General features: G+C 47.0%; 1 long non-coding RNA gene across 1 annotated transcript in view; it reads right to left on the minus strand.

The window, feature by feature from the left end:
• The window catches only part of LOC134298285 (uncharacterized), a 44,560-nt gene extending 21,624 nt beyond the window's left edge, over positions 1–22,936 (minus strand). Inside the window, exon 1 of the long non-coding RNA XR_010005293.1 lies at positions 22,710–22,936. This is a non-coding gene — a long non-coding RNA (uncharacterized LOC134298285). The remainder of the gene's footprint in view (positions 1–22,709) is intronic.
• Positions 22,937–24,069: the final 1,133 nt, after the last annotated feature.

Raw genomic sequence — 24,069 nt, forward strand, 5'->3', positions numbered from 1 at the left:
GGCAGGGGGTTGGACTGGATGGCCCATGAGGTCTCTTCCAACTCTATGATTCTATGATTCTATGAGATACAACATTTAGATAGGTATGAGCAGAAGAATGGACCTGACAGTAGGTCAACTACTCACTATCATAAGTGTCGTAGACTGTGTCCTTTCACCATCCAGCAGCTATCAAAACTCTGATATTGTCTCTCAATAGTGGAGACGGGGAGGCAATTCAGACCATAGAGAAGCAGCTAATCTCAATCATGGATGGAAGAAATGAGAATGCACTCTCAATTGAGTGCACCTGCCGTTTCCTTCTCCTGGGGGCTTGTCAGGACCCTGGCTGCAGAGCACCAATAACCTTACACAGAGGCCAGTCTCTATCTAATATCTTTATTTAAGAAATATATAAAATCAATAAAAACAAGTGAAGAATATAGTTCAGAAGCAGACCTTTCAGATGAGGTCAAATATAGTCCAGAAATGTATTGTCCAAGATAAGATATTAGAGTTCAAAGTTTTAATCCACTTGACCGAAACACACACTTTGCCAAGCAATAGTGTGGGGAAATAACAGAGTCTTTAAAGTCCAATGAAGCTTGACAACAAGGCTGGAAATAAACTTGATTCTTGGCTAGATCCGTGACTGAAGACGAGGAAACATGAAGCATGAAACAGAGTCCGTGGTAAAACCGTGAGACAGGGCAAGGCTTGAAGCTTGATCCGGGAAGCAAGGAACTGGGATTACGAAGTCCACACACGATCTCTCTCCTCAAGCTGATCAATTGACTCCGCAAAGAATCCCTCGCGCCAAACACCTATATTGGGTCTCGTTTTCCCGCCAACAGAACTCTTTCCCTAGAGAACGAGAAGTGAAACCCAACTCTGTCCAGATGCATGACTCCTTAGAATTTCCCAAGGGAAGCAGACCTAATCAGCCATTTGTTTGGCAGCGATTCTCAGGCTTCTCCGATTAGCCTCCCTGACTCCCCTATCTTTAGAATAATTTTCCCTCCTGGAAAACGGGGGGGGGGGGGGGGGGGAGTTCTGCCCAAGGCCTGTTTGGCCGAATTTGTGATGAACCATGGGCCTTGTAGTCCTGCTCAGGACATTGTAATCCCTGATGAAGATGAAAACTTGGGTTTTTTACCTTCCCAGTCTGAACTGGATTCCTCTCAGCCAGATCTTTCCCAGGCAGATCTGGAAACCTTGCACCTGCAAGAGAGTTGTGCCCCAGAAGTATGTCAAACAACCCCAGAGCCTACTTCTCCCGTGTTCTTGCGCCGGGAGTTTTGTAAACAACAGAGAAGTTTGGATTCAGCTTCGCGCAGGAGTGCGAGGATAGCAGCTAAGAATGTTGCCAATTAACATTGGTTCTCGTGAGAATCTTTAAGGAGTTTAACATCTGGTCTCAGAGTTTAGCTTTCGGTTCTGATTCCCAGAGAATCGCTTTGGTGAGAAAGTTGGACTCTATATAGGTGTTTTGCCCGCGTAGCAACTTCGCGGAGTCAATTCGTCAGCCTGCGGAGCGAGTTGTGTTTGGACAGCGCGCTCCGATTCAAGCCTCGCTTCAGCTCAAGCCTTGCCTTGCTATCCAGCCTTCGCCTTGCTTCCCAGCCTTGGTTACCTACGGACTTTGCCTTGTTTCCCAGGACTAATCCTTGCCTTGTTTCACGGATTTTACCAAGTTATTCCACGGACCTTGTTCTTGTTCTTAGTTACCTTGTTCCACGTTCAAGCCTTGTTTCAAGTATCAAGTTATTTCCTAGCCACGCTCAAGTTTTATGGACTAAAGGACCTTGTCATCTCCCCTCACTTTGCTTGGCAAAGTGAGTGTTTCGGTTATTGGATTACAACTTTGGACCTTAATATTTCTTATTGGACATTGCTTTTTTGGACTAATTCTGACCTTTCCTGAAGGGTCTAATTCTGGACTATTTTCTACACTTGTTTTTATTAACTTTATATATTCCTTCAATAAAGATATTAGTTAGATTCTGGCCTCTGTGTATGGTTATTGGTGCCTCTGCCGCCTGGGTCGTGACAGTTTGACTCCGCCACCCATAAGCACCAACTAACCGAGGCCAGGATGTCTACCGGAGCCGCGCCGGCTGGACAGCCGCTCAGCTACACCATCAGCAAGGACGAAGTGGACCGCATCCGTGACAGACTCAACGCGCAGGATGGAGAAATAAAAGGGTTGAGGGAGCGCGGAGTTCGCCTCCCGGCCATGGCGTTGCCTACCAAGTTTTCTGGAGAAGCTGCTAAGGTTCATGTTTTCCGCCGCCAATGTCAAGCTTATCTAGAGGCCCGTGATGCCGAGTTTCCCCAAGAAGACATCAAGGTGGCGTGGGTCTACAGTCTTCTAGACGGACCAGCGGCTAGCTGGGCGACGGCCCTGTTTGATCAAGCCTCCCCCCACCTAAGTTCAGCACAACGCTTCTTGGATCACCTTAAGGAGACCTGGGGAATCGAGGACAATTTGGAGGCAGCCGGTCACAAACTCCGGCGCCTCCTTCAAGGAGACAGACCCATGTCTCAGTACATAGCCGAGTTCCGCGTGCTGGCCCACAACACCGGCTGGAACGATGTAGCCCTCAGAGGACAATTTCGGGAGGGTCTCAACATTGAAATGCTGGAAGAAATCTCCAAGGTGGATCCTCCCCAGACCCTCGAGGCACTCATTGATCAATGTTTACGGGCTGAAGTCATGATTGCCAACAGGAAACAATGGGTTCGAGGCCAGGGCGGTAGAGCCGGGGCAAAACCCCTCGCTCCCGCCAGTGTTCAGCCACGTCCGGTGTGGAGACCCCCACCGCCAACCCCATACCCTAGAGGAGGCGAGGAGGTGCCGATGCAGTTGGGCAATGTGCGTCCCAGACTAGATGCCGCCGAGAAGGCCCGTCGTCAACGCTTGAACCTCTGCTGGTACTGCGGGAACGGGGGCCACTTCGCCAGAGAGTGCCCAGCCAAAGGGAAGCCTGCCGCCCGTCTTGCGGCGGCGTCCTCCACGGAGTCGAAGGCGTCTGAGCCGACTGGCACACAGCCGGCGGGGGAAGCCAACGACCGGGTGTAGAGAGGCTCGCCAACCCGGTCAAAAAATCCATCCAAGAGCCGCCAACCGGGGTCCTGTTCCTTCTCGTGGTCACATTATGGTCAGCAAAAAGGGGACCCGTCATGATCCACGCCATGATAGACTCTGGAGCTACCAACAATTTCATCGATAGAGAGTATGCCGACTCTCTGGGATTACAATATCATGATTTCAAGAATGCCCGTGTGGTGCAAGCCATAGACGGCCGTCCCCTCAAGACGGGCCCCGTAAGCCAGTGGTCGGAACCCACCAGGATGTGGATAAGGGAACATATGGAAGAGATTTCCTTCTTTGTTACCGAGGTTCCCCATTTCCCTGTGATTTTGGGAATTCCATGGCTGACACTCCACGACCCTAACATCTCCTGGTCCAACAGAGAACTGCAGTTTGCTTCACCGTACTGCCAAAACCATTGCCTCGTAGCCAAGGTATGCCATGCCACAGACTCCGAGCCCATCATCACCTTGCCAAAGAAGTACTCCGAGTATTGGGATGTATTCAATGAGAAAGAAGCCGAAAAATTACCCCCACATAGACCTTATGACTGTGCCATTGACTTGGTGGAGGGGGCCCCGATCCCGCGAGGGCATCTCTACTCCCTGACTGAACCAGAGCAAGAAGCTCTCAGGGAATTCTTAGAGACAAACCTTCGCAAGGGGTTCATCAGACCCTCTCAATCCCCAGCCGCCTCCCCAGTGATGTTTGTGAAGAAGAAGTCAGGGGAATTACGCTTGGTGGTGGACTACAGAGCATTGAACAATATCACCAAGCGGAACAGCTATCCCCTGCCCTTAATCTCGGATCTACTGGACCGACTTCGAGGAGCCAAGGTCTACACCAAGCTGGATCTTCGGGGGGCTTATAATCTAGTTCGCATCAGAGAAGGGGACGAGTGGAAGACCGCCTTCCAGACTAAATTCGGATTATTCGAGTCCCGAGTTATGAATTTCGGTTTATGCGGAGCTCCCGCAACGTTCCAGCATTTTGTCAACGATATTTTTCAGGACTATCTAGACAGATTCTTGATAATCTACTTGGACGATTTTTTGGTGTTTTCCAGATCACAATCAGAACATGAGAACCACGTCAAAATGGTGTTGCAACGACTGCGGGATCATGGCCTTTATGCCAAGCTAGAAAAATGCGCTTTTGATCTACAAGAGGTAGATTTCCTTGGCTACCGCATCTCGCCTCTAGGGCTTTCCATGGATCCAGCCAAAGTTTCAGCAGTATTGGAATGGCGGGCGCCAACTAACAAGAAAGAGGTGCAGCGTTTCTTGGGGTTCGCGAACTACTACCGCAAGTTCATTCCAGATTTTGCCCGCTGGTCCGACCCCATCACTAGCTGCATCCGTGGAAAGCAGCCTTTCCGCTGGACTGATCAAGCAGAGAAAGGGTTCCAGCAACTGAAGAAACTATTCACCTCCCAGCCAATTCTACAGCACCCAAATCCTGGAACCCCTTTTGTGGTGCAAGCGGACGCCTCTGATGTGGCAATTGGGGCTGTACTCTTACAACCGGTGGGAGATCACCTCCACCCCTGTGCCTTTTATTCTCGTCAACTAACCACACCAGAGAGGAATTACACCATTTGGGAAAAAGAACTACTGGCCATAAAGGCAGCCTTTGAAACTTGGAGACATTGGCTAGAAGGAGCCAAATTCCCCATTGAAGTCCACACTGATCATCGTAATCTAGAACATCTAAGAACTGCCCGCAAACTAAATCAGAGGCAGCAACGTTGGGCTTTATTCTTTGAACGTTTCAACTTCCAGATTCATTATGTGACCCCAGCTCAAACCAAGCAAGCAGACGCCCTGTCACGTAAACCGGAATACGCTGCAGGACGCAAGGAGACCTTTGAATCCCAACTGCTACAACCTGAGAACTTTGCCACGCTCACAGTGGGGAACACCAAATCCAGTCCCATTGGTTCAACTTCCCCTACTCCAGGACCCATCTGTGCTCAAGAAATCAGGGCTAGTCAGCAGGCAGATGCCTGGGCGCAGGACCAACTTCGCCAAGGTCTGCATTTTCCCTTTTCGCTTAAAGATGGGCTGCTCTGCTATAGAAATCATGTTTATATCCCACCCGGACCGGGCAGGGAAAAAGCGCTTCGTCTGTGTCATGACTGCAAACCAGCAGGACACTTCGGACTATTTAAAACCATGCATTTGATCCTAAGAGATTTTTGGTGGCCCAAGATCCGCAAGGATGTGGAAAAATATGTCAACACCTGCCCAGTATGCCAGCGCTCCAAGATACGAAGGGAGAAGCCCTCAGGGCTTTTGCACCCCCTTCCTAACCCATCTCGCCCATGGGAAATAATTTCCGCGGATTTCATCACTGACCTACCACCTTCCTGTGGATTCACCACGATCTTAGTGGTGGTGGACCTATTCACCAAGTTAGCCCATTTCATTCCCTGCGAAGGCCTCCCCACGGCCAAAGAAACTGCGGATCTATTTCTTCAGCATGTTTTCAGACTACATGGATTGCCCAAGAGTTTAGTCACAGACCGTGGATCTCAATTCACCTCTCGTTTTTGGAAGGCACTACAAAAACTATTGGGCATAGACTCTCGCTTATCTTCAGCTCATCATCCCCAAACAGATGGGCAAACGGAACGCACCAATGCCACTTTGGAGCAGTATCTTCGCTGTTATGTAAACTACCAACAGGACAATTGGGCTTCTCTGTTACCACTGTCTGAGTTTGCCTACAATAATGGAGTTCAAGCTTCTACAAAAGAAACGCCGTTCTTTGCAAACTACGGTTTCCATCCACGTTTCTTTCCCCCTGTCATTGAAACTTCAGAAGTTCCCGCAGCAGAGGATTGGCTGCAGGAACTCACAGCGGTGCAACAACTTTTGCTCCAGCAACTGGACCAAGCCAAGGAGGACTATAAACGCCACGCTGACAAACACCGCCAGCCGGGCCCCGAAATCAAGGTAGGAGATCGGGTTTTCCTGTCCACTCGCTTTCTGCCCTCCCACCGCCCATGCCGGAAGTTAGATGCCCGCTTCATTGGCCCCTATCCAGTGGTGGCGCAATTAAACCCCGTGACTTTCAAACTCCAACTTCCGCGTTCAATGCGCATTCACCCAGTGTTTCACCGTTCCCTGCTCCTTCCGGCGGATGGTGTGCGTCCTGATACAGACCAACCGGCCCCCCCTCCTGTTTTGATGAATGGGGAGGAGGAGTTCGAGGTTGAGGACATTTTGGATTCTCGCTTTCATCGCCGCCGCCTACAATATCTCATTGACTGGGTGGGTTTTGGGCCTGAGGAACGCTCTTGGGAAGACGCCTCCACAGTTCATGCTCCTGATCTAACCCGTCGCTTCCATCTGACCTATCCCACCAAACCGCGACCTCGCGCCTCGGGGAGAGGACCCCAGTTTGGGAGGGGCCCTGAGGAGGGGGATAGTGTGATGAACCATGGGCCTTGTAGTCCTGCTCAGGACATTGTAATCCCTGATGAAGATGAAAACTTGGGTTTTTTACCTTCCCAGTCTGAACTGGATTCCTCTCAGCCAGATCTTTCCCAGGCAGATCTGGAAACCTTGCACCTGCAAGAGAGTTGTGCCCCAGAAGTATGTCAAACAACCCCAGAGCCTACTTCTCCCGTGTTCTTGCGCCGGGAGTTTTGTAAACAACAGAGAAGTTTGGATTCAGCTTCGCGCAGGAGTGCGAGGATAGCAGCTAAGAATGTTGCCAATTAACATTGGTTCTCGTGAGAATCTTTAAGGAGTTTAACATCTGGTCTCAGAGTTTAGCTTTCGGTTCTGATTCCCAGAGAATCGCTTTGGTGAGAAAGTTGGACTCTATATAGGTGTTTTGCCCGCGTAGCAACTTCGCGGAGTCAATTCGTCAGCCTGCGGAGCGAGTTGTGTTTGGACAGCGCGCTCCGATTCAAGCCTCGCTTCAGCTCAAGCCTTGCCTTGCTATCCAGCCTTCGCCTTGCTTCCCAGCCTTGGTTACCTACGGACTTTGCCTTGTTTCCCAGGACTAATCCTTGCCTTGTTTCACGGATTTTACCAAGTTATTCCACGGACCTTGTTCTTGTTCTTAGTTACCTTGTTCCACGTTCAAGCCTTGTTTCAAGTATCAAGTTATTTCCTAGCCACGCTCAAGTTTTATGGACTAAAGGACCTTGTCATCTCCCCTCACTTTGCTTGGCAAAGTGAGTGTTTCGGTTATTGGATTACAACTTTGGACCTTAATATTTCTTATTGGACATTGCTTTTTTGGACTAATTCTGACCTTTCCTGAAGGGTCTAATTCTGGACTATTTTCTACACTTGTTTTTATTAACTTTATATATTCCTTCAATAAAGATATTAGTTAGATTCTGGCCTCTGTGTATGGTTATTGGTGCCTCTGCCGCCTGGGTCGTGACAGAATTCTTGAGGGCAAACATCAACATCCTGCAGGTGAAGAGACTCTGGCTCTTGCTGAACCGGCGAAAACCCCATGTTTTCCTCTTCGTCTGCCACAATAGTACTAGGAACAGGACTACAAGGCCCATGAGTCATCACAGGGCTCAGAGAAACAGGGTCCTCCTGGTCTAATATTCTGTCCCCTCCCAACTACTTCCTTCTCCATTGGCAAGTGACAGGAGGCGGGGACCATCATGGGGCTTGACAGGTGTTGGGTAATAGGAGCTTTTTGGATGGAGTACAAGGACAAGTGAATAGCCTTCTGTGCTGCATGCAAAATGGGACATACACATGCATAAGTCACTAACAGGATGCTGGCCCTTGTCTGTAGCAAACCTCCTATACAAACACTGGCATTGGTCCTGCCAGCAAATCTCATGTAGAGACGCTGTGTGTGGCTTATAAAAGTAGCTTTCTTCCAGGGTTTCTGGCAGGAATAGGTGTGCTTCTAGAAATCTCAATCACCGGCTGAAGGAGTAGCATCAGAGATCTCTGTGTACAAGATGTTTATGTTGTGCTCTTAGAAAGAAGCCTCTGGTTATGGCTGCAGCAGGGGGTTATGGCATAGTGGTAGAGTGTCTGGATGGAGATCAATAATGTTCAGTCCAAATCTGGGTATCCATTCAGAATTTATTTTGCGTAGTAAACATCTTTTAAAAACCAATAAGGTTAGACTCCTGCTCTTTTTACCACTAACGAAACCTCTGAAGGCAGCTTTTAGAAATAGCTTTCTCCCCATATTCCTGCCAGGACTCAGTTGTGGCTCTTGAATGTGCAATATTCCGGTAAATACTCTTGAAAACTGAACATGTCTGATATTTTCCCAGGGATGTGAAGAAGACGATATTTGTCTCAAGTAACATTGCTCAGTAGTAAATGATTTTATTGGAGGCCTCTAGTTCAGCTCTGGGTGTACTCACAGGGTACATTTTAAAGAAAATATCTCTTTAAAGTGGACTAGACTGGTGCTACTCAATTGGCTATCCTTTAATCATTGTTAATGCTGGACTTGGCTGCCAGTGTCTAGACTCTCAAGAAAGTTTCCAGGAGATGAGTAAACAATTGTAGCCAATTGACATTAATATGATACCAGTCCCTGGCATGTTGGGGAGGAAAATTGCTGGTCCCACACATAAAATAGTATAAAAAGCTGGTTTAGACTGTCTTTCTTTCCACTTCTTAGTACACTAAATATAGAGAAACTTCTAAGGGTGGCTTATATTAGTAACTCTTTGACAGGGAATATCGCTCTTAGAAAATTCTGCCAAAGCTAATGAAGTTTTTCCTTCCTTTTGTGAGTGTATGTTGGTTAGAAGAAGTATTCAGAATAGCTTAAAAACTGTGTTCTTGTCATGAATAGCTGTCATCCTGGAAATCTAGAGCATTCATCCAAGAAATAACATCAGCCAATGTGTGCAGAGTTAAAACATTTGCATGCAATTAGGGATGTAAAATTGGCAAATTGTCTTGCCTTTGGAAAATAAGGGTATCTTGACATAACAATATAGCCCTGCCCGCCCCCTACCCCCCCCCCCCAAAAAAAACCCAAGCTTTTTCATCTCTGTGGGAGTGAAAAGACCATTGCTCCTCCACCAGCAGTACCATTAGGAGGCAAAGCAAAGCAAAACATATAGCTTGTACCAGACACCTTCCTGAAAAAAATATTTAAAAAACCCAAAGTGTAAAAAAATCCTTTTTTAAAGTGCAAATAACATTATAATCTTATCCATCCTAATGATGGTGATAGGGGGAATCTCTTGAAATATGTCATTTTGTGAAAATCTACATCCCTAGAACAGACTGAGCATTCTCAAATGCAATAAAGTGCAAGTCAGTCCACACCCAGGAAGGGAAAAAGCCACACTCACGAGAAGTCAGTCCAAGTTGAAGATCCACAGGTAACACGAACTCCAGGCTGCAGAACCCGGACCCAAGACCCAACACGAGAACAGGCAGTGACAAATACACATGATACAATAATGTAACCGACACTTTGCCTTCTGCAAAGGTTCCACATTTCAGAGCCTACTTTTATCTTACACATCATCATCCGATGATGAGCTGGCCTCCACCCCATCATCATCTCTTTACACGTGAACCCCTGTTTCCATCCCTCCAGTTCCTCCATCTATTGTCAAGACTTAGGCTTTCCCATGAATCAGATGTATCTCCCAATCCTCATGTCCCGAAAACCCACAAACGTGTCACTAGAGATTGGCTCTGCACATACATCCCTTACCTCTTGTACCTTAGTCCAATCCACTGTGTCCTCCCCATCCCAGACCCATCATTCCCAGAGAAACCCATAAACGAATCATCATCTGTGGGAGCAGTAAGTATATCCCGGATCTTCTTTCTCTCCCGTTCTTCCTCTGATTCCTGCTCCCAAGTAATCCTCTTAGTGCCTCTATTCCCATCCACCACATATCCTTCCTCGCTCATTGACTCCCCGCCACTAGAAAACCCTTCGAATGTGTCTTCATCAGTAGGAGACATAAGTATATCCTTTTCCTTTGCTGTTCTTCATCTGACTCCTGCTCGTGAGTAGCCCTTTCCCCCCTTCAGGTACTTCATACTACTGCTTGCAACATTACCTACAGGCTCTACTACAACACTTTGTGACCCTATTATAAACTCAGTTAAAGTACATCCTTGCATTATATGTGGAGTAAACAAAATATATTATTGTATATTCAGATAAGTCTGATTGTTTCTACTAATGTAGATCTGTTTTATGTTCACTTTCAGAATGCTGTGAAATTACTCTGAACTTTCTCTGGGTTATGCATTTGTTTCTAAACCAAACTACTCCTGCATTATACAAATTATGCAGATCGAACCCCAAATAAAGCTTTATGTGTGAAAGTAGGAACAGAATTTAATAGAAATAAATATGTAATCTTACGTGTGCCAAGAGCAATTCAAGGCACATTCTACATGAGTCCTTTTCACAAATGTATCCTTACACATCCTTTAAAGCTTACAGAGTTGTATGCATACATTCAGTAGATACTTCAAGTACAAATAAAGCTGTATGTACATAAGGATCAATCTATGGCTATGGTCCAGCAGGAAAGATCCACAAATAGAACAGCTTCTGTCAGCAGATTCTCAAATAGGAAACGTCTTCTCCTTATTTCATCCACAGTGAACCCCTAAAATGTGTTCTTCAGTGTTGGGAAATCAAAGCTTGTTTCCCTGAAGACTGGGGGGGGGGGTATGGGGAAGAAAGTTCAGTTTTGCAGGCACTTATGTACTTGTACTGTATTCATTCAGTGCCAGTTCCACATACTTGAGATGATATCCAGTAAAAATGTCAAGTGATTTTTCCATCATCCCCCCAGGTTTTCAGAGTGTTGCTTTTTATTTACTGTTCTGATTTTTGAGCTTTTTAATACTGGTAGCCAGATTTTGTTCATTTTCATGGTTTCCTCCTTTCTGTTGAAGTTGTCCACATGCTCGTGAATTTCAATGGCTTCTCTATGTAGTCTGACATGATGGTTGTTGGAGTGGTCAAGCATTTATGTGTTCTCAAATAATACACTGTGTCCAGGTTGGTTCATCAAGTGCTCTGCTATGGCTGATATCTCTGGTTGAGTGAGTCTGCAGTGCCTTTCATGTTCTTTGACTCGTGTTTGGGCGCTGCGTTTTGTGGTCCCTATATAGACTTGTCCACAGCTGCATGGGATCCAGTAGACTCCTGCAGAGGAGAGAGGATCCCTCTTGTCTTTCGCTGACCGTAGCATTTGTTGAATTTTCTTTGTGGGTCTGTAGATGGTTTGTAGGTTGTGCTTCTTCATCAGTTTGCCCATGCGGTCAGTAGTTCCCTTGATGTATGGTAAGAACACCTTTCCTCTGGCTTTTTATTTACTGTTCAGAACAGTAAATAAAAAGCAACACTCTGCAGAGGATTTCCAGACATGAATCAACCAAGGGCAGCTAATGACTCTAAACAAAGGATGCCCCAGAGGCAGGAAGAAGACAGCAGATAAGCTTTTCAATGCTAATTAAGGTGATTAAGTACAACATTCACACTGACCTCTCTCACCCTAGACTTTCCACAGATATATATTAACCTCTTTGCTTAGTTTTCTCCATACCTCACAACCTCTGAGGATGCCTGCCATAGATGTGGGCGAAACGTCAGGAGAGAATACTTCTGGAACGTGGCCATACAGCCCGGAAAACATACAACAACCCTGTGATCCAGGCCATGAAAGCCTTCGACAACACAGTGACAGAATTTTGCCAGTGCAGGGTTGATGCCCTTAATTTTGATAGAAGACCTTATGCCACCATCATGTTCTGGTGGTGGTGGTGGTGATGGTGCTGCTGCTGCTGCTGCTGCTGCTGCTGCTTCTTCTTCTTCTTCTTCTTCTTCTTCTTCTTCTTCTTCTTCTTCTTCTTTTCTTTATATTTCTCCATTATAAGACTTAAGACAAGTTATGAATGACTAAAAACACACAGAAACAATAGTAAAATATTCAAAAATTCAAAAGCAATACTTAAAAAAATAAGCTAAACAAACAGCACACCATTAAAAGCTCATCCACCCCAGGAGGCTTATGGATCCAGATGGATTCCTGATGACTCTTGGGGAGTTTCTCACCTCCTCATCTGGTGATTCTGTCGAAGCTCTGGTCGCCCTCTGGAATAAGGAGGTAACTAGGGCAATAGACATGATCACTCTGGAATGTTCCCTCTCGAGAACCGGAGCTAAACCATCTCCTTGGGTTACCAAGGAGCTGACAGCGATGAAGCGAAAGAAGAGGGGACTAGAGTGCATGTGGCGTTCGGAGCTGAGCGAGTCAAACCGAACACGGCTATGTTCCTATCTTAGGGCATATGCCATGGCAATAGATGCTGCAAAGAATTCTTTCTTTGCAGCTAATATTGCGTCTACACAGAACCATCTGGCGGAGCTGTTCCGAGTTGTCAGAGGTTTGTTATGTCCCATCTCCCAAGATTGGATCCCTGACAACTCGGCATCTCGCTGTGAAGCATTTGCTTGGTTCTTTGCGGACAAAGTCGCTTTGATCCGTTCTGGCTTTGATACCATATTAACGGCAGTCTCTGAGGATGTAGCACGAGCACCTGCTTGTCCAGTTTTGATGGGTTTGTTTTAATGGGTTCAGCCTGAGGATGTGGACAAGGTGCTTGGAGAGGTGAGGGCTACCACATACATCCTAGACCCCTGCCCATCCTGGCTGATTTTTTTTTTTCGTGTCAGGAGCAACCTGAGTTGCTTCTGGTGTGAGAGAATTGGCTGTCTGCAAGGACGTTGCCCAGGGGACGCCCGGATGTTTTGATGTTTTTACCATCCTTGTGGGAGGCTTCTCTCATGTCCCCACATGGAGCTGGAGCTGATAGAGGGAGCTCATCCGCGCTCTCCCTGGGTGGGATTCGAACCTGGCAGCCTTCAGGTCAGCAACCCAACCTTCAAGTCATGAGGCTTTAATCCACTAGGCCACGGGGGCTCCTATCCTGGCTGATGAGAGAAGCCAGAGGGGGATTGGCCGAGTGGGTGAAAGTGGTGGTAAATGCCTCCCTTCAGCTGTGAAATTGGCTGTGATCAAACCGCTGTTAAAAAAGCCATCACTGGATCCCATTCAATTGGACAGCTATCAGCTTATTTCCCATTTCCCCTTTTTGGGCAAGGTCGTGGTAGACACTGTTTTTCTAGATCCGGCGCAGTCTGGCTTTGGGCCGGGGCATGATACCGAGAAAGCCTTAGTCGCCTTAGTCAATGATCTACGCCAAGAACTGGACAGGGGGAGTGTGTCCCTGCTGGTTCTGTTGGACCTCTCAGCGGCCTTCGATACCATTGACCACAGTATCCTTCTGGGACACCTTGCCGGAATGGGGCTCGGGAGTACTGTTCTGCAGTGGCTCCAGTCCATTCTGGAGGGTTGTTCCAGATGGTGTCATTGGTGGACACCTGTTTGGCCCCACAACCATTGTCTTGTGGGGTCGGTACTGTCCCCTATGTTGTTCAACATATACATGAAGCTGCTGGGAGAGATCATCCGGAGTTTCGGGGTGAGGTGTCATCTGTACGCAGATGATGTCCAGCTCTGTCACTCCTTCCCACCTGTCACTAAGAAGGCTGTTCTGGTCCTGAACCGGTGTCTGGCCGCTGTGTCGGACTGGATGAGGGCCAACAAATTGAAATTGAATCCAGACAAGACAGAGGTCCTCCTGGTCAGTCGTAGGGCTGAACAGGGAATAGGGTTACAGCCTGTGTTGGACGGGGTCACACTCCCTTTGAAGACACAGGTTCGCAGTCTGGGTGTTCTCCTGAACTCATTGCTGAGCCTGGAACCCCAGGTTTCGGCAGTGGCCAGGGGAGCATTTGCACAACTAAGACTTGTGTGCCAGCCTCGCCCATTCCTTGGGAGGTCTGACTTGGCCATGGTGGTCCACGCTCTGGTTACATCCCGTTTGGGTTACTGCAAAGCGCTCTATGTGGGGCTGCCTTTGAAGATGGCCCGGAAGCTCCAATTAGTACAACGGGTGGCAGCCAGATTGTTAACTGGGGTGGCATACAGGGAGCATACTACTCCACTGTTATGCCGGCTCCACTGGCTGCCGATATGCTACCGAGCTCAATTCAAAGGTTTTGTCCTACAAAGCCCTAAATGGTTCATTCCAAGTTACCTGTCCGAATGTATCTCCTTCTATGAACTATCAAGAACGTTATGATCGTCAGGAGAGGCTCTGCTCTCGGTCCCACCTGCCTTACAGGTGCGGCTGGTGGGGACAGGGCCTTCTCAGTGGTGAACCTCGGCTGTGGAATGCCCTCCCCAGTAACATCCGGCAACCCCCAACTCTTTTGGGCTTCAGGAAGAACGTTAAGACATGGCTTTGTGCGCAAGGATTTAATGAGTAAGTACTATATTGACATGGTCTGAACTAAGGTATATGTGCAAGGGTTTTTTTTGGAAGAATGTAAGTAATTAATTATATGTTTTTAAGCTTGAATAATGTATTACTGTTAATGATTTTATATATGTTGTTGTTTTTTACTGATTTTGTGTGGCATTGAATTTTGCCGGTTTTTGTAAGCCGCCCTGAGTCCCCTCGGGCGAGAAGGGTGGGCTAGAAATGTTGTAAATAAATAAATAAATAAATAGGAATGTTCAGTATTTGCCAGTGGAAGGAGAGCAAGGAGGGAACCATCCTAGCGCCCTAAGGGACAGAGCTCCAAAGTCTGAGATGGACTTGACCTTTGTTTCCACCAAAGAATCCAGAGAAGATCCCCCCCCCCCCCCCAAGAAGATCTTTAACTGCTTTGTATTGGGTTATTTGTCTTTCAGGTCATACAACACAGCTTTTTTTTTACACAAAATCTGGAACCCACAACAACTGTCTAGAAATAATGGTTTTTCAGTGACAAACCTTATTCAGCACAAAAGCCATCAGTTTTGAGCAAAAAACAAAAACAAAAAACATGGCTTCATGCAGAATAATTTTCTGAAATACTTCAAAATTTATTAATATCGAGTGATAATTGTGCTGAAAGATCTGCAAGAGAGAGAAATAAAGGACTAGAAATGGGGCAGAGAGAAGACAGAGTGGGTTGAGGATTAAGGGAGCAGGGAGAGAAAGCAAGGGAAGATAGAGGGCGGTTGAAAAGACAAATAGAAAGGTGTCACGACCCAGGCAGCAGAGCACCAATAACCATACACAGAGGCCAGAATCTATCTAATATCTTTATTAAGGAAATATGTAAAGTTAATAAAAGCAAGCATATGAATTAGTCCAGGAGTAGACCTTTCAGGAAAGGTCAAAATTAGTCCAAGGAAACAATGTCCAATATGAAATATTAAGGTCCAAAGTTGTAATCCAATAACCGAAACACTCACTTGCCAAGCAAGTGAGGGGAGATGACAAGGTCCTTAGTCCATGAACTTGAGCAAGGCTAGGAAATAACTTGATTCTTGAAACACAAGGCTTGATTCGAGGCAGCAAGGAAACGAGGAGCAAGAATAGGATCCGTGGAATTACTTGGCGAGGTCCGGAAAACAAGGCAAGATCCAGAGAGTAAAACAAGGCTGGAAACGAAGGCTTGAAATCGGGAACAAGGCTTGAAACAGGAACGAGGCTTGGAAACGAAGTAGCTGTCCACACACGCTACTCCGGTAGCTGACGAATTGACTCCGCAAGATCCCTTTGTGGGTAAAACACCTAAATAGGGTCCCGTTTTCCCGCCAAAGAGCAGTTCTCTGGAGAACCAGAAACGAAAGCTATTCTCTGAGTCCAGATGTGTGACTCCTTAAAGTTTCCCATGGAAAGCAGACTTAATCAGCTGAATGCTTAGCAGCTATCCTCGCACTCCTGCGAGAGGCCGCTTGAACTCCCCTCTGTTGTTTACAAAACTCATGGCGAGAAAACGTAGGAGATTTAGGTTCAGGGCTTGTTTGACAGACTTCTGGAAGACAAATCTCTTGCAGGTGCAAGGTTTCCAAATCTGGCTGGGAAAGTTCCAATTCTGACTGAAACGGTGAAAAACCCCAGTTTTCCTCTTCATCTAGCACAACAGTGCCAGGAACGGGACTACATGGCCCATGACTCATCACACTATCCCCCTCCTCAAGCCCCCTCTCAAACTGGGACTCTCTCCCCGAGGCGCGAGGCCGCGGCTTGGCGGGATAGGTCTGATGGAAGCGGCGGGTTAAATCGGGAGCGTGGACTGTGGAAGCGTCTTCCCAAGAGCGTTCCTCGGGGCCAAAACCCACCCAGTCAATGAGATATTGTAGGCGGCGGCGGTGAAAGCGAGAATCCAAAATGTCCTGAACCTCGAACTCCTCCTCCCCATCTACCAAAACAGGAGTGGGAGCCGGCCGGTCTGCATCTGGGCGCACACCATCCGCCGGAAGGAGCAGGGAGCGATGAAACACTGGATGAATGCGCATAGAGTGCGGAAGTTGGAGTTTGAAAGTCACGGGGTTAAGTTGCGCCACCACTGGATAGGGGCCAATGAAACGGGCATCTAACTTCCGGCAAGGGCGATGGGAGGGCAAAAAACGAGTGGACAGAAGAACCCGGTCTCCTACCTTGATTTCGGGGCCCGGCTGGCGATGTTTGTCAGCGTGGCGTTTATAGTTCTCCTTGGCTTGGTCCAGTTGCTGGAGCAAAAGTTGTTGCACCGCTGTGAGTTCCTGCAGCCAGTCCTCTGCTGCGGGAACTTCTGAGGTTTCAATGACTGGGGGGAAGAAACGTGGATGGAAGCCGTAGTTTGCAAAGAACGGGGTTTCTTTAGTTGAAGCCTGGACCCCATTGTTGTAGGCAAACTCTGACAGCGGTAACAGGGAAGCCCAATTGTCCTGTTGGTAGTTCACATAACAGCGAAGGTATTGTTCCAAAGTGGCATTGGTGCGCTCAGTTTGCCCATCCGTTTGGGGATGGTGAGCCGAAGATAAACGAGAGTCTATGCCCAATAGTTTTTGTAGTGCTTTCCAGAAACGAGAGGTGAATTGGGACCCACGGTCTGTGACCAAACTCTTGGGCAATCCATGCAATCTGAAAACATGTTGGAGGAATAGATCTGCAGTCTCTTTGGCCGTGGGAAGGCCATCACAGGGAATGAAATGGGCTAACTTGGTAAAAAGGTCCACCACCACTAGGATCGTGGTGAATCCACAGGAAGGTGGTAGATCGGTGATAAAATCCGCAGAAATTATTTCCCATGGGCGAGATGGGGTAGGGAGGGGATGTAGAAGCCCTGAGGGCTTTTCCCTTCTTGTCTTGGAGCGCTGGCATACTGGGCAGGTGTTGACATATTTTTCCACATCCTTGCGGATCTTGGGCCACCAGAAATCTCTTAGGATCAAATGCATGGTTTTGAATAGTCCGAAATGCCCTGCTGGCTTGCAGTCATGACACAGACGAAGTGCTTTTTCCCTGCCCGGCCCTGGGGGGATGTAAACATGATTTCTATAGCAAAGTAGCCCATCCTTAAGCGAAAAGGGAAAATGTAGCCCTTGGCGAAGTTGATCCTGTGCCCAGGCATCTGCTTGCTGACTAGCCCTGATTTCCTGAGCACAAAGGGGCCCTGGGGTAGAGGGAGTTGATTCAATGGGAGTGGATTTGGTGTTTCCCACCGTGAGCGTGGCAAAGTTCTCGGGTTGTAGCAGCTGGGACTCAAAGGTCTCCTTGCGCCCTGCAGCGTATTCCGGTTTCCGCGACAGAGCATCTGCTTGCTTGGTCTGGGCTGGGGTTACATAATGAATTTGGAAGTTAAAACGTTCAAAGAATAAAGCTCAGCGTTGTTGCCTCTGATTAAGCTTGCGGGCAGTTCTTAGATGCTCCAGATTCCGATGATCAGTATGGACTTCAATGGGAAATTTGGCCCCTTCTAACCAATGCCTCCAGGTTTCAAAGGCTGCCTTTATGGCCAATAGTTCCTTTTCCCAAATGGTGTAATTTCTCTCTGGTGTGGTCAATTGACGGGAATAAAAGGCACAAGGATGAAGATGATCTCCCCCTGGTTGTAGGAGTACAGCCCCAATTGCCACATCGGAGGCGTCCGCCTGCACGACAAATGGGGTTTCAGGATCTGGGTGCTGAAGGATTGGCTGAGACGTGAATAATTTCTTTAGTTGCTGGAACCCTTTCTCTGCTTGATCTGTCCAGCGGAAGGGCTGTTTCCCACGGATGCAGCTGGTGATTGGGTCAGACCAGCGGGCAAAATCTGGAATGAACTTGCGGTAATAGTTCGCGAACCACAAGAATCGTTGCACCTCTTTTTTGTTGGTTGGCGCCCGCCATTCCACTACTGCTGAAACCTTTGCCGGGTCCATGGAGAGCCCTAGTGGCGAGACGCGGTACCCCAGGAAATCTACCTCTTGTAGATCAAAAGCGCATTTTTCCAGCTTGGCATAAAGTCCATGATCCCGCAATCGTTGTAATACCATTCTGACGTGGTTCTCATGTTCTGATTGTGATCTAGAAAACACAAAAAAATCGTCCAGGTAGATGATCAAGAACCGATCTAGATAATCCTGAAAGATGTCATTGACAAAATGCTGGAACGTTGCGGGAGCTCCACATAATCCATAATTCATAACTCGGGACTCGAATAATCCGAATTTAGTCTGGAAGGCGGTCTTCCACTCGTCCCCTTCTCTGATGCGAACTAGATTATAAGCCCCCCGAAGATCCAGCTTGGTGTAGACCTTGGATCCTCGAAGTCGGTCTAGTAGGTCCGAGATTAAGGGCAGGGGATAGCTGTTCCGCTTAGTGATATTGTTCAATGCTCTATAGTCCACCACCAAGCGTAAGTCCCCTGACTTCTTTTTCACAAACATCACTGGGGAGGCGGCTGGGGATTGAGAGGGTCTGATGAATCCCTTGCGAAGGTTTGTCTCTATAAACTCCCTGAGAGCTTCTTGCTCCGGTTCAGTCAGGGAGTAGAGATGTCCTCGCGGGATCGGGGCCCCCTCCACCAAGTCAATGGCACAGTCATAAGGTCTATGTGGGGGTAATCTCTCGGCTTCCTTTTCATTGAATACATCCCAATACTCTGAGTACTTCTTGGGCAAGGTGATAATGGGTTCAGTGTCTGTGGCATGGCAGACCTTGGCTACAAGGCAATGGTTTTGGCAATATTTTGAAGCAAACTGCAGTTCTCTGTTGGACCAGGAGATGCTTGGGTTGTGAAGTGTCAGCCATGGAATTCCCAAAATCACAGGGAAATGGGGAACCTCGGTAACAAAGAAGGAAATCTCTTCCATATGTTCCCTTATCCACATTCTGGTGGGTTCCGACCACTGGCTTACGGGACCCGTCTTGAGGGGGCGGCCATCGATGGCTTGCACCACACGGGCATTCTTGAAGTCATGATATTGTAATCCCAGAGAGTCGGCATACTCTCTATCAATGAAATTGTTGGTGGCTCCGGAGTCTATCATGGCATGGACCATGACGGGTCCTTTTTTTGCTGACCACAAGGTGACCACTAGAAGAAACAGGACCCCGGTTGGCGGCTCTTGAGTGGGTTTTTTGACCGGGTTGGCGAGCCTCTCTACGCCCGGTCGCTGGCTTCCGGTGCGCCAGCCGCCTCAGACGTCTTCGTCTCCGTGGAGGACGCCGCCGCCAGACGGGCGGCGGGCTTCCCTTTGGCTGGGCATTCTCTGGCGAAGTGGCCCCCGTTTCCGCAGTACCAACAGAGATTTAGGCGTTGGCGGCGGGCCTTCTCGGCGGCATCTAATCTGGGACGCACATTGCCCAACTGCATCGGCACCTCCTCGCTCCCTCTGGGGTATGGGGCTGGTGGCGGGGGTCTCCATACTGGGCGCGACTGGACGCCGGTGGGAGCGGGAGGTTTCACCCCAGCTCTACCGCTCTGGCCTCGGACCCATTGTTTTCTGTTGGCAAGCATGACTTCAGCTCGTAAACATTGATCAATGAGTGCTTCAAGAGAGTGGGGAGGATCCACCTTGGAGATTTCTTCCAGCATCTCAATGTTGAGGCCCTCCCGAAATTGTCCTCTAAGGGCTACATCGTTCCATCCGGTGTTGTGGGCCAGCACTCGGAACTCGGCTATGTACTGGGACAAGGGTCTGTCCCCTTGGGAGAGGCGCCGGAGTTTGTGGCCGGCTGCCTCCAAATTGTCCTCGATTCCCCAGGTCTCCTTAAGGTGGTCCAAGAAGTGTTGCGCTGACCTTAGATGTGGGGAGGCTTGGTCGAACAGTGCCGTTGCCCAGTTGGCCGCTGGCCCGTCTAGGAGACTGTAAACCCACGCCACCTTGATGTCTTCTTGGGGAAACTCGGCAGCACGGGCCTCTAGATAAGCCTGGCATTGACGACGGAAAACATGAACCTTAGAAGCTTCTCCAGAAAACTTGGTTGGCAACGCCATGGCCGGGAGACGGATTCCGCGTTCCTTCAAACCCTTTATTTCCCCATCCTGCGCATTGAGCTTATCACGGATCCGGTCCACCTCATCCTTGTCGATGGTGTAGCTGATCGGTTGGCCACCCGGCCCGGCTCCGGTAGACATTCTGGCCTAGGTTAATTGGTGCTTAGGGTGGCGGAGTCAAACTGTCACGACCCAGGCAGCAGAGCACCAATAACCATACACAGAGGCCAGAATCTATCTAATATCTTTATTAAGGAAATATGTAAAGTTAATAAAAGCAAGCGTATGAATTAGTCCAGGAGTAGACCTTTCAGGAAAGGTCAAAATTAGTCCAAGGAAACAATGTCCAATATGAAATATTAAGGTCCAAAGTTGTAATCCAATAACCGAAACACTCACTTGCCAAGCAAGTGAGGGGAGATGACAAGGTCCTTAGTCCATGAACTTGAGCAAGGCTAGGAAATAACTTGATTCTTGAAACACAAGGCTTGATTCGAGGCAGCAAGGAAACGAGGAGCAAGAATAGGATCCGTGGAATTACTTGGCGAGGTCCGGAAAACAAGGCAAGATCCGGAGAGTAAAACAAGGCTGGAAACGAAGGCTTGAAATCGGGAACAAGGCTTGAAACAGGAACGAGGCTTGGAAACGAAGTAGCTGTCCACACACGCTACTCCGGTAGCTGACGAATTGACTCCGCAAGATCCCTTTGTGGGTAAAACACCTAAATAGGGTCCCGTTTTCCCGCCAAAGAGCAGTTCTCTGGAGAACCAGAAACGAAAGCTATTCTCTGAGTCCAGATGTGTGACTCCTTAAAGTTTCCCATGGAAAGCAGACTTAATCAGCTGAATGCTTAGCAGCTATCCTCGCACTCCTGCGAGAGGCCGCTTGAACTCCCCTCTGTTGTTTACAAAACTCATGGCGAGAAAACGTAGGAGATTTAGGTTCAGGGCTTGTTTGACAGACTTCTGGAAGACAAATCTCTTGCAGGTGCAAGGTTTCCAAATCTGGCTGGGAAAGTTCCAATTCTGACTGAAACGGTGAAAAACCCCAGTTTTCCTCTTCATCTAGCACAACAGTGCCAGGAACGGGACTACATGGCCCATGACTCATCACAAAAGGAGACTGACAGCTACGAAGGGTGAGAGATGAAGAGAAATGGAAGATCCCTCAAAGCAGCAGATGGAGAGTAGAAGTGAGGGGAAGAGAAAGAACCAGGAGTATTTTTTCGTGATGTAGCTTGCCAAGTCTCATGGGTGGTAAGCTGTAGTAAGTGCTACTAAAATTGCATTGGCACTGAACTTTGCTGGAGGAGGCCCAGATGTTTGAGAAGAGATTTACCAATGGTTTTCACTTTTTCCACCTAAATTGATTTGCATGTTAGGCAACTGTAGAGCTATTGCAACAATTTTCACTTTAAGTTTCAATGACCAAGTCAGCTTTGTTTCGTTCTAAGGCCACAGGGTACTAGTTTGGGCTTTTGAAGCTGCCAGCTTAGTGAAGATGTTCTGTTTAATTATACAGGAAGAGATCATGCTTTTTTCTGAAACACCCTAGTTTCTTTTGAACAATAACTCCACTCCCCATATTCACATCTCTCTAGTAATTAAAGCATGCAGATGTGTAGCTGCATGTTCTCTCTTTCTCATAAATTGCTTTGGATTAAACTTTGTGAGACAGGCAGGATATATATCACAGAAAGAAGAAAGATCAGTAGGTTATGTTCAGAGCCGGCCCTAGGTATTTTTCAAGTGTAGGTGAACAGAATTTTGGCACCCCCCAAAAAAAAAAATCACTGAAAAATAAAAGTGTTGGATAAGCGAAAATGTTGGATAATAAGGAGGGATTAAGGAAAAGCCTATTAAACATCAAATTACATTAAGATTTTACAAATTAAGCACCAAAACATCATGTTTTACAATAAATCAACAGAAAAAGCAGTCTCGACTGCGCCCTCATATGTTTTGCGCCCAAAGCGACCATGGTAATGTTATGTAGGAATTACTATATTTGCGAATTTAGCACCAAACATTGAACAGGGATATAGGGCAGTGTGGACTTAGATAACCCAGATAGCCCCCAGGCAAAACTCTAAAATCAGGACAATAAATAAAGAACAACACTCTGAAAACAGGAAAAATCCAGACAGTAAACAATCAGGGACAGCTAACACCTCCCAAAAAAGATTCTCCCAGGCAAGAAGAAGCCAGGCCTTGAAGCCACAGGGCCATTAAATGCTAATCAAGGTGATTAATTACAACATTCACACTTGCTTCAAAGAAGAGTTCTTTCTCCACCCTGGACCTTCTACAGATATATAAACCCCACTTACCTAGCTTCCAAGTTCCCACAGACCTCACAATCTCTGAAGGCCCCAAAGGTGGGCCTGCATGGCACGAAGGCGGGAGGCCCAGGACGGGCACCAGGAAACCCAGTGTGGCCGCCAGGAGGCCCAGCGCAGCCGCCAGATGGCCCAAAGGAGAAGTAGGTTGGGGGTGGTGCCATCCTCCTGGGACGAAGGTGCCCCCAGGATGATGGCGCCACAGGCAAGTGCCTAGTTCGCCTTATGGTTGGACCGCCTCTGGGTGGATAATATCCTAGGTCTTAATGTTCACTCTTTGCTAACCCTGGAGTGACGTTTTGTTGTTAATGTTGGCTCTCTAGTAGCAGCTGAAGATAATCTTCTAGCCAGTTACACATAGATTGACTTCATATTTCCAGATAATGAATTCCATTTGTCTTGGGGCCCCAGGCCTGAAAAAAAGGTGTGCATATTTTCCCTCAACCATCTATTCTGGCCTTCCAACCATTATCTTTAATAAATTCCTCATGTGTTGTCCTAACAATATTTGACACTGAGATTAGGTGAACTATCACAAGGGAAAATACATCTCCATATGTTATGTGTTTCAGCATAGGAACTTGATTTACCGTAAATTGAAAATAGTTTATAAAAATGGCATCTTCTCAGTTGATTTAACATATGTGATATACTAAAGAAAGGACTTATAATTCAGTGCTTTATATAAGCTTGATAGATTTCCCCCTTAGTATTTCTAGAGGATAGCATAAGTTAAATTTATGTGTGTGAATGAAAAGCTAATCAATGTCAGGGGTTTTGGTCAACTAATTTTTAATATATATTTAGTTTTCAACATTATACAGGGGCGTTCATCAAAATAGAAAGTTGTCTCCAAATTAGCTATGTATAATGAATATAAAGTAAGGAAAAAGATGAATCATAGGCTTGCCCACAGCTTATAGAACCAAAAGAGAACTTTATTTAAAGTGTAAGTACAAAATGTGGCAAAAGGTTAGCTATTTTCTATGATAATGCACCATTATTTCAAAATTATTAATTTTAAGTAAGTAATGTATTAATTATTTATACAATAGATTCTTTGTTAAATGGAACTCAAGCAACTGCCAAAAAATCAAATAAATAATAATGCTTTAAATAAAAATCAGATTCTGATAATCCTGGTATGACATCTACCCAGTAAACTCTCTATCTCTACTGTAACAGTTTTAACTTTGTATGTATGTTTTTTAAAGTTCCTTGAAGTTAAAAAATATGTTAAGTTTAATTATTGACTGCTATTTAACAAAAACTGCATACTAAATTCATAAAGCTGTTTTTGTAACACAGTAAAATTGTGTTATATTAAGTTTATATTTATTTGTCTTAATTT

The sequence above is a fragment of the Anolis carolinensis genome, chromosome 1, assembly GCF_035594765.1.
Source record: "Anolis carolinensis isolate JA03-04 chromosome 1, rAnoCar3.1.pri, whole genome shotgun sequence".
In the NCBI taxonomy this organism is placed as follows: Eukaryota; Metazoa; Chordata; class Lepidosauria; order Squamata; family Dactyloidae; genus Anolis; species Anolis carolinensis.